This window comes from Leptonychotes weddellii, chromosome 5 (assembly GCF_054177405.1).
Source record: "Leptonychotes weddellii isolate Sample4059 chromosome 5, ASM5417740v2, whole genome shotgun sequence".
NCBI classification, from domain to species: Eukaryota; Metazoa; Chordata; class Mammalia; order Carnivora; family Phocidae; genus Leptonychotes; species Leptonychotes weddellii.
In genome coordinates, this window is record NC_138373.1 from 86,355,783 (window position 1) to 86,367,550 (window position 11,768).

The 11,768-nt window shown below is 37.6% G+C and overlaps 2 long non-coding RNA genes across 3 annotated transcripts in view; one reads left to right on the forward strand and one right to left on the reverse strand.

Annotated features, from left to right (window-relative positions):
• The window catches only part of LOC145721748 (uncharacterized), a 78,607-nt gene that overhangs the window by 50,123 nt on the left and 16,716 nt on the right, over positions 1-11,768 (forward strand). The window contains exons 2-3 of one of the 2 annotated variants that reach the window (XR_014145612.1): positions 4,755-4,919; positions 9,945-10,105. This is a non-coding gene — a long non-coding RNA (uncharacterized LOC145721748). Of the gene's footprint in view, positions 1-4,754; positions 4,920-9,944; positions 10,106-11,768 lie in introns of those variants that run through there. The other variant, XR_014145611.1, reaches the window with a different exon arrangement.
• LOC145721749 (uncharacterized) overlaps positions 1-11,768 on the reverse strand; it is a 43,559-nt gene that overhangs the window by 5,410 nt on the left and 26,381 nt on the right. The gene's annotated exons all lie outside the window — the stretch shown is intronic.

Below are 11,768 nucleotides of genomic sequence, written 5' to 3' on the forward strand. Positions count from 1 at the left end.
ATACCCTGTACTCACTACTCAAATTTCAAAACAATAGACTTTGTAGGAATGTTTTAGTAAGATACTTTCTTTTGGTTTTGAGTCCATGAATTCAAAAAATTTAAACAAAAAGCTTGTTTAAATGATTGTTACAGCTTGCCAACTATGTAAACATAGAGGATTTTCAGACTTAACTACGCTGTGAGTCCTGGGTACAAATCTTCTTCTAGAAAACATCTTACTGAAAAACATCTTCTGTTTTGCACAAAAAAAGTGAGTGATGTCACTCAAAATGGGGCATATTTCCATTGACACAAATGTAGGATCTAGAACAATCTAACAGCTGACTATGCTAAGAAATTATTGTTTCTGTGATATCAAACTTTGAAAACTTATCTAATTTTTATTTTATTTTTTTATTTTATTTTATTTTTTTTTTAAGATTTTATTTATTTATTTGACAGAGAGATAGACAGAAGAGCACAAGCAGAGGGAGTGGCAGAGGGAGAGGGAGAAGCAGGTTCTGCACTGAGTAGGGAACCCGATGCGGGACTCAATCCCAGGACCCTGAGATCATGACCTGAGCCGAAGGCAGACGCTTAACCATCTGAGCCACCCAGGCACCCTATTTTATTTTTTTTTTAAGATTTTATTTATTTGAGAGAAAGAGAGAGAGCATGAATGGGGGGGTGGGGAGCAGAGAGAGAGGGAGAAGCAGACCCCCTGCTGAGCAGGGAGCCTGACCTGGGGCTCAATCCCAGGACCCTGAGATCATGACCTGAGCTGAAGGCAGATGCCTAACTGACTGAGTACCCAGTGCCCCTAGAAAATATAATTTCAAACTGGGACTATAGAAAACAGTATAGTGACAAATTTTGACACTGGTACTGATGAAAAATCAACTACTATTTATTGAACTCCTATTATGTGCCATGCATTGATCTAGGTACCTTCAACCACTGGCTCTGTGAGAAAGGTGGTTTTAGTGAGAAAATTTCACAGGGGAGAAAATTGAGGCTCAGATTTATTTATTTATTTATTTATTTATTTATTTATTTAAGACTTTTATTTATTTATTTGACCGAGAGAGACACAGCAAGAGAGGGAACACAAGCAGGGGGACTGGGAGTGGGAGTGGGAGAAGCAGGCTTCCCGCTGAGCAGGGAGCCCGATGGGGGGCTCGATCCCAGGACCCTGGGATCATGACTTGAGCCAAAGGCAGACACTTAACGACTGAGCCACCCAGGCGCCCTGACTCAGACAGATTTAAATGTTGAGGTTGAACCCAATTCTTTTTTACTTCAATTTTAAAAAATGAAAAATGAGGGTAAAACTCCTAATTATTATGGCTCTCATATGAGAATAAAACCAAAGCAAATTTACAAATCAATGCCAAATTAAATCAATACAATATAAATCTACAGCAGTAATATGATATTTGATGTCATTTTATTGAAGTTAAATTGTCAAGTTAAATAATGGAAAGGTATTTTGTGTATTTTACTCTACTTGTCTGCATGATTCCTTCCTTTGCTTTCCCACATGATTAATCCTCAGTTGCATTGCCATTGGACCTGCAGTTTGCTTTTCTTTTTAATTTTTGACTTTCATTTATTATTTTGTTCTGCTAATAATTTTAATAATGTCCTGCAAAACACAATCACTAGGACAATTTTGTAAAGTTTTATAATTTTAACTATGCTAATGTTCATCAACTGTTGTTAAGTTGGAACGCATACAGACATATACACTACAGACTCCTTGTCTAGAATAATGACTTGTCACCTAGACCACAGTTTCTCTTAAGTTCAACAAGTCTATACACCATGCTCAAGGTAATGACTCAATTTTCCTACCACTTTCCTCTATTCAAATTACTGGGAAATCTTTGCTTGCGCAACATAGCATGATGTCATTTGGCTTGCTATGAACCCAATCATAAACAGAAATGTAAATGAGGCCCCTGAAATCACATGACACTACTCAGAAAGAAGGTAGTTGTCCTGATGACCCAAAAGCTACTTGGATAACAAAAATAAAGCACAAAATTTTTAAAAAATCTTGTATTTCCAGACTCCTGAGAAAACAAGGACATAAACATAGGTACCATTAGATGTTAGTAAATGTGCTGTAAAACAGAACAAAACAAAACAAAAACCACGTATTGTTGAATAGGTTTGGGAAACTCATTACCGTATTAAAGGCTCTGAGAAGTCTCTTTAACTTTCACTCAGTTCAAACTAGAATGCATTTTGGCAAATGCCACTCTCAACAACGATACACAAGGTAGAACCCCATAATACAAAGACTGATCTTCTCAAAATATTGACTAACCAATTGTTTTCAGCTCAGACTTTCTAAAGTTGTTTTTTTTTTTTTTTCCCCATGGCTTGGTCTTCAAAGACCAAGAAACCAGCTATCTGTTTATACTACATTAATCACATAGTAATAATACCTGGATTCAACTTAACTCTCATTTCAAAGAAAAGAATTACATCTTTTATTCTGAATATGACCACATTGCCTACCAAGTGTCTTGCATGTTGTAAACACTTCCTAAATGTTTGATATTTGGCTGATGATGCAATTTCTCTAAGCCCCAGGTAAAATTTACAGGGGTGATTTTTGTTGATAATAACTAAGTCCATTGGGACTGAATCACATGGGCACAAATGTCAAAGCCATGATACTGTCAGGAACCTCCAGCCCTGTTGCTGTTGAATAAATATAAATAAATATTTATGATATATGCAGAAATAAAATACATAGGACATTTTTATATATGAGTACAATAAACAGGATTGAAAAGAACACAGGATATATTTTTAGCCCATGTTTTCCCTTATGAGACTGGATGGTTTGATGTTTCATGTTTTTAAAAAGATGTTTTCATTTCCTTTGAGATTTTTATGAGTTCTTTTCGGTTGGGAAAAACTGCTGCCTCCCGTGGCACATAGGTCTGTAGAAGCTGCTTGTGGATTTTGGCCCCGGGGACGTAGGCGTTATTGTGTATTTCTACGATGAATTTTCAGGGATGTGTAACTTGCCTATAAAAATATGCCTGTGGGCTGAATTTTGGCAGTTAGCATTTTAGTAAGAGAGTATATTTAGTAATATCTGAATGTCTAAACAACCAACACGTAGGTAAGCTATTTTTAAAAACTGGGTGACAAAAAAAATTGCCACCTTTTGAATGTGTTTGGCTATAACTAAATATCAACTTCCAAATTTATTTTTTAAAAAACATTTGAGAAGCAAGGATTTGAGTTAGCCCTGCCTTGGGTCACCTCGTCATGAAAAACAAATAACCCAAATCCTTCATTTGAAAAATTGGTGACACTGAGCTGGACTTTTTGAGTCAATATTAACACACCTTGACTTAGGTCCTTGGGTTCAAATGTTGAGGGCTAGCAATGACTAGGGGTTCTCATTACAATCTCCCTTTTTCTTCACTAACTCAGTTTCATAAGGGTGTGGAGAAGGTAGTTAGCTTCCCTATTTAGTATTTACTTTGTCCCAAAAGTACATAAAGACAGCACCTAAGAACTGGAGGGCGTTAGCTTTAACAGGTGTCTGTAATTTGCACATACGGCTGAAACAAAAGAAGCAGCATTGCAAACTAAGCCGTTTGTTCAGTGGGCTTGTCATCAATAGTTTATGGGTGGGGACACAAATTTATTAACCCGCAAATTAAAACACCCAAATGAGTGAATAATAAGCGCATTTGCAAGACAGATGGCTGTTGTGAAAGACTCCATGCTTTGGATCCAAGCTTGGGCATGGTTCCCTAATCTCTTTTTGCCATAATGCTCACATTTGTAAAATTGGGATTGTTTTGCCGGGTTGCGGGGTTGTTGTAAAAATTAGACAAATATAAAGTGCTCAAAAACTGGGGACTACATGATGAAAATGTCTTTATGGCCAAGTGTCTGTTGGAGTTTCACAGCTAGAAAGTGCTAATGGGAGTACTCAGTAAGGGAAGGGTGAGGTAGCCCAGAGCAGCCGAGAAAGGCCTGGTCCTCGAAGAGGTGAGACCTGTGTGAGAGCAGAATGTAGACAACGGATGAGGTAGGAGGGAAGAAACTAGGTTTAGAAAGAAGCCTTTCTTTGATCTCACTTAGGACTACATGCTCAAGCCACATGGAAGGATTGTAAATCCAAAATCTCTGCATTTTCATGGTCAGTAGGATAGTACGTTGTTCTTAACACTATGTTTAAGCTGGATATGGCTATTATGACTGAAATTTTCTTTGACTGGAAATGAGAAATAACAGAGAAATCTGTTATTGGCCATATTTTCATATTTTGAAAAATATACCCGTTTATCTCCCAATCACATATTAAGTTGAGCATTGGCTCGGTGCTTTCACAGACATGATCTCATTTCACCCTGACGGCAATGTTGACAAGTATGCATTATTATTCTCACTTTAACTATGACAAAATAGGCTCAGAGAGCCCGGCAGAGCCAGCATTAGCCTTTAACGACACCTTGTTGCACATCCCATACATGTCCATATCTGTATCACATATCACAATGATTTTCTACTGCTGTTCTTAAATTTCAAAACAGTAATTGAGGGAGGGGCACGGGGGCAGGAAAATCAAAGTATGGAGGGAGATCGTGAGCTCTTGGGGTGGAGGTGGGATTGAAATGGGGACTGGGTAGGGAGGAGACTATCAACCATATTCTAAAATAATCCAATGTACTATTAATTCAAATATTTTGAGGGTCTCACTGGGAACCTCAAGAAATATATTTCTTGTTTCCTCAGTTACTTACTGGATCTCACAATTTTGGGGGGGTGCAAAATTTATTATCACATGGATTTCTATGATAACTCTGTTTGAGACAAGCGGCTGCTAAAACCCCACCTCTTCCAGCAAGCCTTCCAGGACTACCGCCAACGATGTAACGACTACCAGCAACTCCACCCAGGGTAGGCAGTAGTAAACTCCTGTGATTCCTTCCTACTTGTCACTCTTCCTCCTCAGGCCTGCTGACCTTTCTGTTTTTTCAGTAAATCTTACGCTTTCATTCAACTTTGACAATCACATTGTCTACACTCCTCGTAGAGTCTGCATAGTCTTATCTGTTTATTGGTCTGCCTCATCTTGCAAAGCAGAACTTCCTGACTGTTTACTTGAAGACTTAGGAAAGATCTTGAATTTGAAAACCCGTGAGCATTTCCGTTTCAAGGAGGGAAGCAAAGCTCCCAGGAGCCAGGCCGGCCTGTCTTGAAGCTTTGGGATATTTTCTAGACTCCCCCTTCTGCGCTCGGACTTGCCAGGTTTACTCTGAATGTGGCGTAGGTAGAATTTTCAAAGACGATGACTAGCAGCACAGTGTGGAGAAGAGCCCCAGCCTCCGAAGCCCGTGGTGTGCAACTACCTTAGTGTCTGTGCTCCTACCAGTGACCAACAAGAGCGTTTAGACAATTGGTGAAGAAAGTTCAGAGCAGATTATAGAATAATTTAAGCATAATTTTAAAGCCTATTTTAGGGCCGCCTGGGTGGCTCACTCAGTTAAGCGTCTGCCTTTGGCTCAGGTCATGATCCCGGGGTTCTGGGATTGAGCCCCACATCGGGCTCCTTGCTCCGCGGGAGCCTGCTTCTCCCTCTCCCACTCCCCCTGCTTGTGTTCCTGCTCTCCCTATCTCTCTGTCAGATAAATAAATAAAATCTTTAAAAAAAAAAGTCTATTTCACTTTATTACAAAAGGAATCCCTATTTACTGTACAAACTCTGTGAAAGGTAAGCATTCGGATATGATTGACAACAAAGAAGACGCATCTCTTAGCTGGTTTGGGGACCACTCTCCTTCCACAGCCTCTGCTCTCATTAAAAGACAAATGTGACAAAGGGTACCAAGAAGTTCCTTTTCCTTTCTCTCTTTTCACAATTGCATCTTACAGAGGAATGGCAGATCTAGAATTTTCCACAAAAGGGCTTCGGGGCCATGTCCTATTATTATAAAGAGAGGGTTAAGGCTGTGAGTTTGCATAGCACTTGACCTAAGACCTGGACCATGTCAATTGTTTATTTTAAAGAAGGGCTCATGGAGATGTTCTGCAATATAAAGTCCTCCCAAGCTGTGATCCTAGTGTCAGTTGCTACAGAGGAATGTTCGAGGGGGCTACCCAGTTGTTTATTCAGCTAACAAGCATTTACTGAACACCTACGTGCAATGCCATAAGGTAGATTCTAGATGAAAACAGACACAAGAAATAAACTTTGGTTTCGCCTGTTATGGAATTTTTTAAATAACAAAAAGACTTTGCTTGACATTTAGGTCATTTTCTACTAAAAATAATTCGGTGATGAAATCCCTGTGGTTAAATTCTTTTGCACATCTATAAATATTTCCTTGGGACACATTTTTAGAAGGGGATTTGTAAGGTGTCATTGGGTGATCTTAGAACTTAGGATAAAATAACCAGACAAATGCATTAGACATAGATAGAACTTAGTGGATTATTATTTTGATATCTGTAGGGGTTGGGTGACTCTAAAACTATGAAAATATATAAAAAGAATGCAGGCATTTGACTAAAAAGACATTTAAATATCTCAAAGTCCAAAGAAATACAAAATCCAATCCAAGGAAGCATTTTCTTTTTTTTTTTTTTAAGATTTTCATTTTTAAGTAGTCTCTGCACCCAACATGGGGCTCAAACTCACAACCCTGAGATCAAGAGTCACATGCTCTACCTACAGAGCCAGCCAGGCGCCCCCAACGAGGCATTTTCAAGAGTGGGTGTCACAAATTCTAATATGTCTTGAAAATTAGGTAATGAAATGACCCAAATCTAAGGTCTTTTGCTAAGTGACCTTTTGTTTTAAATGATGACCACTTCTCTGTTAGAGGTTAAAAATGGGGTTCAGTATGCCAGTATGCCCCATCAGTGTCATAAACAAGGACCCAGTATTGTCTCGGTCTGTACCATCTGGTTCTTATGAGGCTTCAGCAAGCTGAAAACACGATGTAAAAGTTACATGGGGAGGTAATCCTCCAAACTATAAAGGATGACATAATTACTTCATTGGTGGCTAAGCATCTTTCAATTCAAAGATTTAGAAAATTTTTCTTGGTATTAATATATTTTGTATTAGGAAATCTGTGCATACTTAGTATTTTGGGTACTTTCAATGTTTGGAATTTGGCTAGTAGAGTTAACAGATCAGTTTTTTTGTTACAGTTTAGAATATGTAATATGTAATGGATTTAGGCTTGTGATTTAAGCTAAAATTTTATTGAGTTGATATACATATTAGAATAGTTAAGTTAAAGTTCATTGCACTTGTGAGTTTATTTTGTTAGATTTATGGTTTATTTGATACCAGGAAGATTTTTTTGCTAAATCAGACAATTACAGTATTAAAAAAAATGAGTATTTTAAATTTTAAATGGACTTTAAGATGTTCAAAAGCATTCATTTAACTGTAAGTGAAATCAAGCATTAATTGATGGTCTTTAAATATGATTGGAAGTATTTATTGAATGTAGAATATTATTATTATTATTTTTAAGATTTTATTTATTTATTTGACAGACACAGCAAGAGAGGGAACACAAGCAGGGGGAGTGGGAGAGGGAGAAGCAGGCCTCCCTGCTGAGCAGGGAGCCCGATGAGGGGCTCGATCCCAGGATCCTGAGATCATGACCTGAGCCGAAGGCAGACGCCCATCAACTGAGCCACCCAGGCGCCCCTGTAGAATATTATTTTTAAGCTTAATTTAACACTTTAATAAAAAACTACTCTTAAGAATTTGTAACTTTAATTAAAAAGTTCTGAATAATCTTTCTACACACAAAATCCTTCTTCAAAGATAATCAAAAACATCTGGCTTTTAACACAGGATTAATACAAATGCACAAGTCTAGTTGTTCTGTAACTATTGGGTTATCTGTGTTTGAAGTTTTGAATTCTCTTACCCCTGATTAAGTTATCCCCATAATATGCATAGCATTATCCCCACAACACATTTTTTTAATCTTTCTTTTTAACCTCTTATTTTGTTCTTCTTATTCTACTGAATTTTGAACAATCTTGGTCTAGGGCACACATTCTGACTTACAAGCTGATTGGCATAATGAACTTCTAGGGGATATAAATGCATGTTTAGAATTCAGAGATTCTAAAGAAATCTACTGGTTGTAGAGTTTTCATGTTATTAGGTAGGAAAAAAAAAAAGAATTGAGATGACCTAATGAAAGAACCACAAAACTAATTAAAGTTTTGTGAAATAAGCCCCACAGGAAAAAGTTTAAAGATCTGAAATATGTAAACTGGAGAAAACTGAAATGTCTAAATAAAGTGGATTTAAATTTTCCTTGTAAATACTGGTTGGAGTCCTTCCAATAAACTCCTCCCTCCTCCTCCCCACATGAAAGCCAATGAAGCTGAGATTTTTTTTTTATTCATCAGCTGGTCTATTAAGTACAGAATTTGAGGGTCTCTTGATATAGGAAGAGATATCCTATGAATTATATGCTAAACAGACATTTTCTTTCCATTAGAGATAGTACAAAAATAGAATTCGCTTTAACTATAGAAAGAAGATTATAGGTTGACATAAAGCTTTAGATCTCAAGATAGCATTGTACAAATAATGTACAAATAATCTTTTTTCTGGAAAAAGAATTAAATAAATAGAAACCATTTTTTCTTTTCCTTTTTTTTTGTTTGGAAGAGTGTGATTATTTTCTTATAACTGAAAATTTAGTTTGTTTTGTACAAATTTATGAAATGATAATGCTCCACTAAATACTACCCATATATGATCAGTATTAGTGTTTTCAATAACATTAAGCCATGACCTATGCTTTCAAAGGCCCTGTTTCTTCCTTAAAATATCTCTGATACCAAAAAAGTAATCTCAGGATGGATTTTCCACTTAATTTACAAGAGTCTTAAATTATTTAAAAGAGTCTTAAATTAAATTTGCATGCACCTAGATATTAATTGCTGGTTACACTTATTTTAAGAGTTCTTATCGTTATCTCAGAAAGCATAACAAATATGAGCTGTTGGAGTTCTCCTTTCATAAAGTTAGTAGCATATTTTTTACCTAAAACTTTCTCATTTTAAATAATTTTCTGGTATTGGAAAATAATGTATTTCCTTTCTTTACTGGTAAAAAAACAAAAGGCTACCCATATGTCTCTATGCTTCACTAACCAAACTTTATGATAAGTTAATTAACATTCTTTTTGTTCACTTGTTTGTTATGTACCCAAACAATTGATTTTTATGATGGTTTAATGTCAACTAATGTGGGGGTGCCTGGCTGGCCCAGTAGGTAAACCATGCGACTCTTGATCTTGGGATTTTGAGTTCAAGCCCCACATTGGGTGCAGAGATTACTTAAAAAAATAAAATAAAATAATGTCAACTAATATGATTGTAAATATGTCAAATTATCATATTCCATGAACATTTCTGTTATACATTTTAAACCCTTAAGTACAAGTCTGTATCTGTAAATGGCTTACTGTAGTATCTAACATATTTCATATGCTAAGTATTGACAAAAATTCTAAAAACTCAACCAAAAGATCTAATCAACAAATTCATTAAAGTTGCAGGATACAAATTTAACATACAAAACTCAGTAGCATTTCTATACACTAGCAGTGAATTTTCTGAAAAAGAAATAAAGGAATTGATCCCATTTACAATATCTTTTTAAAAAAATTTTTTTAAAGATTTTATTTATACATTTCAGAGAGAGTGAGCAAGAGAGAGAGCACACAAGGAGGGGCAGAGGGAGAGGGAGAAGCAGACTGCCCACCAAGCAGGGAGCCCGATGTGGGGCTTGATCCCAGGAACCTGAGATCATGACCCGAGCCAAAGGCAGACCCTCAACCAACTGAGCCAGCCAGGCACCCCCCATTTACAATATCTTAAAAACAATGAAATTCTTAGGAATGAATTTAACCAACACCGTTCTTTAATGACCAGAGATGACCAGAAAAAGGTGCTGAGGAAACCTCACAGAGCAGAAACTGAAGGAAAGGAAGCAAGGGTAAGTAGCCCTTGGGCATAGTCAGATCCTAGACAAAATTTTAAAGATGTCAAATTCAGTCCTCTAGTTATTCCAACTTTCCTACCTCCCATTCAGGCTCCAGGAAACTAGCTCCTCAGAACCCTCACTGTCACAGTCCCCGCTCTGAACCACACTTGTCTTTCTCTAACCAACCTGTCTCCGGCCCTCAGGGCTTTTTTTTGATGAAATAAAAATCTGCTCATCTGACAAGGTAGTACTTACACAGTTGCTAATAGGTACCCCTTGGCTAAAGTGATCTTTGCCAAATAGCACATGTACTTTATAATCAGATTCTCCTGAGTATTTAAAGCTTCACTCGGAGAAATTACTTCAATAATAATACTCTCTGGTACTTTGTTAGGTCTGGGTGGGGAAAGCAGATTTGGGGGGGAGATCTAAATATCCCATGTATATTCATTCATTCAATAAATAATTACTAAGCAATTCCTGTGTTCCAGACACTGTTCTGGGCATGATGGCATCAGAGAGGAACAAGATATACAATGTCCCTTTCTCATAGGATTGTGTTCTAGTGGGATTTAGGGGAGACACCTGTAATTTCATATGGTGACATGCACTATGAAGAAAACACAAAATGGTGATGAGACAGAGTGACTGGGCAAGGTTGGGCAAGATACGGGGTGCGGGTGGGAATGGTGGGGGGATGTGCTCCTTTTTCTGGATTGGGCAGTCTTGGGACTCATCTCTGAGGAGGTAACACTTGAGCTGAGAATCTGAGTGATTTGGAACTAGCCAGGTAAACATTTGGGGGCAGAGAGTTTTCCAGGAAACTCTTCCAGTGAGGTTGGATGGTCTGCATAAATTCAACCAAAGAATACCAGTAATCCTGGCAATACTGGGCTCTCATTGTCTCTAGAGGTTCCAGAAAACTAGGAAATTCAGACCATAATTTGACACCCCTCATGATCATTTTCTTTTTAGATTTCAATCTTCTAGGCAATTAGAATAGTCATACTTGGCTCATATAAGCTTCTAATTATTCATTTATTCATTAGATCTTTAACATTCATTCAATAAATATTTATTATCTACCATGTGCCAGATGATACAGCAGTGAACCAAACAGATAAAAATCCACATCCAGGGGTGCCTGGGTGGCTCAGTTGGTTAAGCATCTGCCTTTGGCTCAGGTCATGATCTCAGGGTCCTGGGATGGAGCCCCATGTTGGCTCCCTGCTCAGCAGGGAGTCTGCTTCTCCCTCTCCCTCTGTTGCTCCCCCTGCTTGTGCTCTCTCAAATAAATAAATAAATAAATAAATAAATAAATAAATAAATAAATAACATCTTTAAAAAAAAATCCACATCCATATGGAGTTCGCACTCTAGTGGGAGAGAGATACAATAAAGAAAATACCCTATTTCATGAAGCCTAAGATGCACAATTGCTCACACTTCAACATTTTTGAAATTCTAATGTGGCTTTTTCTTTCTTTCTTTCTTTCTTTCTTTCTTTCTTTCTTTCTTTCTTTCTTTCTTTCTTTCTTTCTTTCTTTCAAAGATTTTATTTATTTTTTTGACAGAGAGAGACATAGCGAGAGCAGGAACACAAGCAGGGGGAGTGGGAGAGGGAGAAGCAGGCTTCCCGCCGAGCAGGGAGCCCGATGCGGGGCTCGATCCCAGTACGCTGGGATCATGACCTGAGCCGAAGGCAGACGCTTAACGACTGAGCCACCCAGGCGCCCCTAATGTGGCTTTTTCAACACTATCTTGCATTTATA